This window comes from Crocodylus siamensis, chromosome 15 (assembly GCF_052110815.1).
Source record: "Crocodylus siamensis isolate JL-2025a chromosome 15, ASM5211081v1, whole genome shotgun sequence".
NCBI lineage: Eukaryota > Metazoa > Chordata > Crocodylia > Crocodylidae > Crocodylus > Crocodylus siamensis.
Window position 1 is genome coordinate 26,604,023 of NC_143409.1, and position 6,000 is coordinate 26,610,022.

The following is a 6,000-nucleotide window of genomic DNA, read 5'->3' on the forward strand; positions in this document are numbered from 1 at the left end:
AAGCTTCGCATAGCCCTAGTAAATATCCACATAACAAGAATGCCCAACCTAACTGGCGTTTTAGTTGTCAGTCTCTTCAGAGAATAGGTGTGGAGACTGAGCTATATTGTCATCCTGCCAAGAGATAGCTTCCCCAGGCTAGTTTTGCTGGCCATGTCATTCTAGTAGAATATTGTTTACAGTATTGCTGGATGTGAACAAGGAAGATAGAACTCAAGGGCTCAGTTTGATAATTTCATTCACATTAAATTTAATTAAATTGCCATTAGTGATAGCCCCAAACTTTGCAGTAGTTTTAATGTTAGTTTTTCCTTAATTCTTGAACTAATATCATTTTTTTTCTCCCAAACTTTTATGCCAGAATTCCAGAATTATGGTAGGATATATAGAAGGTGACCTTTCTTCACAAGGACACAGACAACTAACATTATATGAAGACACAAATCTGACAGGAGAAAACACTTGAAGCAAGAAACCCAAATGCAATCTTATGATCAAAGCTACTGGTCAACACCTGCATCAGAAGTGAAGATACAAAGATCTTCAGATAGAATTTCAGCCCATGAAATACTCTGAACATATCATTCTGTTGCAAGCAGTGTGTCGCTTCTGCACAATCAGAGACTGTTGTGATCTCTCCACTCGTTGTGGAAGTTGCCTTGTGCCTAAACTGAATTGACAAATGCATTGTAACTACAAATTTTATTTATTGTTATGGAACTGTAAAGGTCTACATATAAAGGGAAAAGTTAACATGTTGAAAGCTGATTAGAATTTCAGCTGATGCCAGCATTTGTTAAAGCTGTTCACATTCAGAGAACAAAGCCGCGACAACCGTTGACCCTTAGCATTCCCAGCATACCTATTAGTGTCTTAAAAAAGGAAGGGAAAAGTCTTTTGTTGTCCTTTCCTTTCCTTTTGCCATATGACTAGTGTTTTCCATGCAATAGGAAAATATTCCTTGGTATAGCTTTTTATATTATTTTTGGTCTCTGTTAATCTGAACAGTTATGGTCATAGTTACCCTCCCATACCAAGCTCCATGCTTCAAGCCAATAGAAAGTCTGGTGAAGACTACAGACAGGAGCAAAACTATGACCATAACATTTCTTGGATTTAAAAAGTGGTATTTTTTTCCCTCAGACTTTCCTCAAACATTTTTATTTCTAATTATTAAAACCTTTTTAGGCTTCTAGGCTTCATAGTAAAGCTTGTAACGTGAAGTGTAAATTGGGTGGGGAGAATCTACTTTGTTAGAGTTGCTTTGTTTTCCAAGCAGTAAGTACTACATCTAGTACATGTAAAGTGTTAGCTGTACGTAAGCACAAAATGCATCAAAATACAAAGGAGATTTTTCAGGCTGTAATTATGGTGAATAGTAAAACACTAGATTCACCATGGCAGGTAGTGTGATGAATTAACCACGAGCTGTGGTGGGCTAATTACATAATGGAATAAAAGAGCAATGGTCACCAATCTTTTTTATTGTATACGTTAATTATCTTGTTGTTTTTGTATGGCTTGTCAGTGAGAGAATTCAGAGTATAAATCAGTTACAAACAAGCCACCCCTTCCCAAGCCATATAAGCATTAAACCATTTAATGTTGCTCCACCTGAACAGTGTCCAAAAGTATTCCTTTGTCACAAACGGTGAGATGGTTAAATCCCTTTGAACTTCCATGGAAACTGTCTTCCACTGCAAAGACCATGGGAGTAAATTATCAAGCCAAGGTTGTCTTAGCTGTTGTTTGTATATTGCCTCTTTTTCTGTGGCAATCAGTTCACAAATAAAAAAGGAACAAAGCAATTAATAATTTTGTTAATTTGAAAGAACAAAAAATGGGTTGTTAAACAGACTAATGAATTTAAGATCATGTTTTGGATGGTTCCTAACAAACCAGTTATTTGTGAAATTAGTGGACTCATTTCTATTGCTTTAATTTGCATATATCATCAAATAACATCTGACTATATCTGTGGCCTTGTTCTTCATTTCAGTGTTTATCAGCTAAACAAATTTGTTGCTTATGAGGTGTGAAAGTGATCATGTGCCACTGCCTGGCCTTTTTCCTTCTAAGCTTGTTGTCTTTTTGGCTATATTAGACTTTGCAGTATGCCCAGAAGCTTTCCTTCATAAAATAGAAAGAAAAAAACATTTGGCTTATTTTTCACTGTAGCTAGTCTTTTATACAATAATCTTGTAAGAAAATTTCTTGAATTCTAAATATTACTCTTTCTAGATTTTTGAAATCGAAAAAGTTTTCAGTAAAAAGTTTCTTACTTTATTTTACTATATTAGGTAGTAAAAATGTAGGGTTATTTACCATAACCTGTTCATTAATATCAGAAATTTACAATAGCATTGTAAGACCATAGTAGGGTTCTAGCATACCGTGTAGTACCTATGGAGTATTGTAAGAGCTAATTGTCCGAGATGAATTGCTTCTCATCTTGTTCTCCAGTTTCCATTGTTGGTTTATTGCAGATTTGTACCCTGTGTCAAATTTCAAGGTATTGCTGATAAACCTTTTCAACCAGCAGCAAGAAGTTCAAAAATTTTTCTGTCAGTGTAACAGAAAACACTATGTATATAACATTTATGTAGCAATAAATGTGCCATCTTTTTTAACATGGTAAATCAGTGAGTTTTTTTTAATTCTGTCATCATAGATTATGTGTTGCTTGAAAACCCATGGCGTCACAGCTTCTCTGGTTACTTGACTAAAAAGTGCACAGAATTTAAAAAACAAGGCATTCATACCCCCGTTTTTTTTTTCCAGTGACACACCAGAGATCCACCATTTTGAGTCTGCTCCCCATGTGAGCTGAGGTGAACTGCACTGCATCACATGTGGAAAATGGCAGCAGTGCACTTTTGAACTAAAGCACTTCTGAGGTGTTTTAGTTCAAAAGTGCACTCCCACCATTTTCTTAATGCTGCCATGGATTTTGCTGCTTATAAAATTACCTGTATCGCAGCACCGGGTGCTTCTCAAAGTGCCCGGCACTGCAACACACGCATGTGTAAAAATGCCCACGCTGCTTAAATTGGAGACATAAAATGGGCTTTTTGTTGCTCTCAAAGCTGGTGTCAAAACCCTTCCTGAGTTCAGCCAAGCAATGAGTTGCAAGGAAAATTTTAAGTGGGCAGCAACAAAAATGCTACTACATACCTAGAGTTTGTACCTGTACCTTCATGCATTATGATTAAGAATTTGTTAGATTACATTTAGCCTGTGTTTCAGTTTTAATGAGTACTGAGCCATTCCTGTGCATCTATAAGAAATACAATATTTCAGATAAAAAGCAAGTTGTGTAAACACACAGGTATACATATAATTTTGCACACAATAGGAAGGAATTATTGTTCTATTTATGATATGCAGCTGTTTAAAACAAAAAACTTGGCCTAATGCAGGAAAGGAGGCTCCATTTAAGTAAAATTAGTCTTTCAATGTCTCTTTACTAGCCCTGGAACAATGTGGTTATTGATGGATCTGATACCTTCTCCAGCACAGACCCTTTTCTGTCCCAGTACACTTTTTCTTGCCCTGGTAGTAATTCTAAATGCAGCCTTCAAGCCCTACTTTATCAGGTAAACTTGCCCTCTTCCAGTCCCATGCCAGAAATGACAAGTGTTGCAGTCTGCAGAGGAAATGAAAACAATACATTTTTTTGTTCACTTCTGACTTTCCAATTCTATTTTTCTACATCTCTGACCTCCTGTTTCCATGAACACACTTCCCCAATCACAATCATCCATTCATCTCTTTTAGTGATTCATTGCCTCCCCCTTCATTTTGTTTCTTCCTTTAAACAAATTACACATTTGGCTCTTAGGCCATTGAAGGGACAAGATTTATGCTAGCATATCTTTGTTATACAAAATTCAATTAGAAACTAATGGCCATTAGGGCTGCGTGAACCTTCAGTCCCTGATACAATTTAGCGAGATTCAGCCTGAATCGGTGGCCAAATCTCTAAATCCAAATGGAATCAGGAGACCCTTTAATCTCTTCAAATCAGTTTGGAGGTTCAGACATAGACACAGCTTTAAATGTTTATTTTACATACTTCTAGGTAGCAGGGGCTTGGGAATGCTGCGATGCAGGGGGGGAATGGAGTGTCCCACAGAAGCACGGGGCACTCCCCAGCACACTCGGCAGCAGACCGAGAAGTGGACCAGAAGCACTTCCAGTCCACTTCTGCATCCTTTAGGGAGCGCACTGGGCCTTTCCCCCTCCCCACAGCTTGGCGACTGGTGCCTCCTGGATCTGGCGGGGGGGGCTACACAGCAGCCAGAATTATATCAATTGGAAAAGCGGTCTCAAAATGAGGGGTATGGCTGACTACAGCAAACAGACCTGACAGAAAATCAACTTAGAGCTAGAAATACTAGAGTTTGGATAACTTCAGGTGAACCAAAACAAGTAAAACTTCTTAAAATAAGAATTGGAGAACAGTTGGTGAGGTTCTAAAGAAAGATCCAGAACTTCTTTAATATTGCTGCCCAAATTCCAACAAAAGGGGGTGAACGGTAATAAGTGGAACAGTAATTGCTACTTAGAATGACTGTAAGGATCAGGAAACATTTCTGGATGCAAATATTAATGAAGTGTAATCATTGATGGGTATAAGTTCTCATTACTTCTGGAGTTCAGAAGAAAAGTATGGGACATTTTATTAATTATAATTTATATTGCTGGAGAAATATTGCCCTCTGTTTTATTCCCAGTAAAACTCTGGGTGATGTGTTAAGAAACAATCTATTTGTTTTGGAGCTTCAGCTTAACAATCCAGTTATGAAGTAAAATGTAGGAGGAAACACACTGGGCATGTCCAGATAATTGCATACGTGTGGTTTGCAGCACTGCAAACCACACGCAGCACACATGCAGGTGTTGGCTGCGCTGCTAATTTATAACACAGCAGGTTTTTTTGGCACCAGATCTCAGTATCAAAAAAAATGCACAGCAGAAAAAAGCAGGGTGGCTCACGTGGCTGCAGCATGTGCTGCCTGAAACTGGAGCCTGGCTCCCCAAACCCATGCTCTGGCTCCTGGCCAGGCTCCACGCACCCAGAATTCTGCTGCTGGAGCCCCGGGAGGCCTCCAAGATCCCTGCTAATAAATCTGCTGGGGCCAACCCAGATGCTGGCACCAGCCCCCCCTACCCCACACAGGGCAACGTGTCATGCGCCAAAGCTTGCGTGCAGGGGTGTTCCCTGGGGACAGATAGCAGCGGCACATAGTTATGCTACTGCTACTTGTCCCTGAGGAATGCCCCTGCACATGTGCTCTGGCACACGGCAAGTTGCCTTGGGTCGGGTAGGAGAGGTTGGTGCCAGCATCTGGGTTGGCCCCAGCAGTCTGTCCTGGGGGCCTCCCAGGGCTGCAGTGGCAGCAGTCTGGAAGCATGGAGCCTGGCCAGGAGCTGGAGTGTGGCTCTGGCCAGCCAGGCTCTGGTTTCAAGCTATGCACACTGCAGCCATGTGCGCTGCCCCACTTTTTTTTTTAACCATTTTTTTTTAGCTACTGGGATTTCCCAGTACCTAATTTTGGCTCTGCACTGCAAATATGCAGTAGAGAGAACCCTTTCCACATGTGCTGTGTGCATTTTGCAGCACTGTAAAAGCCTTGGAGGTGCTGCAAAGTGCGTATATGCACCTGTCTGGAACACCCATTGACAGCAAGTGAAGTTGGCAAAAAATGCTTGTAATAAAACTGAAAAATAAGGAAAATATATGGTAGGACTGATATTTGTAGGTAGCAATTTGCTAAAAAGAATTCTGCTTTTTTCTTGGTTGGTTAGTTATCAATTTACTGAATTTTCCTTTCATTTCTATTCTGGCATTCTTCAGGTCTTGCTCAGCAAATAGGCAGATATAGTACTTTACTAAATCATTTACCTTAATAAATGTAAGTGTGGGGAGCTTTATATTCCTGGAGTTCTGAATCATTCAATCTGTCCTGTGTCTCTGCTCTTTCCCTCTTCTATCCC

At 39.8% G+C, this 6,000-nt stretch overlaps 1 protein-coding gene across 21 annotated transcripts in view; it reads left to right on the forward strand.

Annotated features, from left to right (window-relative positions):
• Positions 1 to 2,639, forward strand: part of TCF12 (transcription factor 12) — a 322,678-nt gene extending 320,039 nt beyond the window's left edge. For all 21 annotated transcript variants that reach the window (XM_090028813.1, XM_090028815.1, XM_090028812.1 and 18 more), the window contains one exon: positions 362 to 2,639. The gene's annotated coding sequence lies outside the window, so the exon portion shown is untranslated. The remainder of the gene's footprint in view (positions 1 to 361) is intronic.
• Positions 2,640 to 6,000: the final 3,361 nt, after the last annotated feature.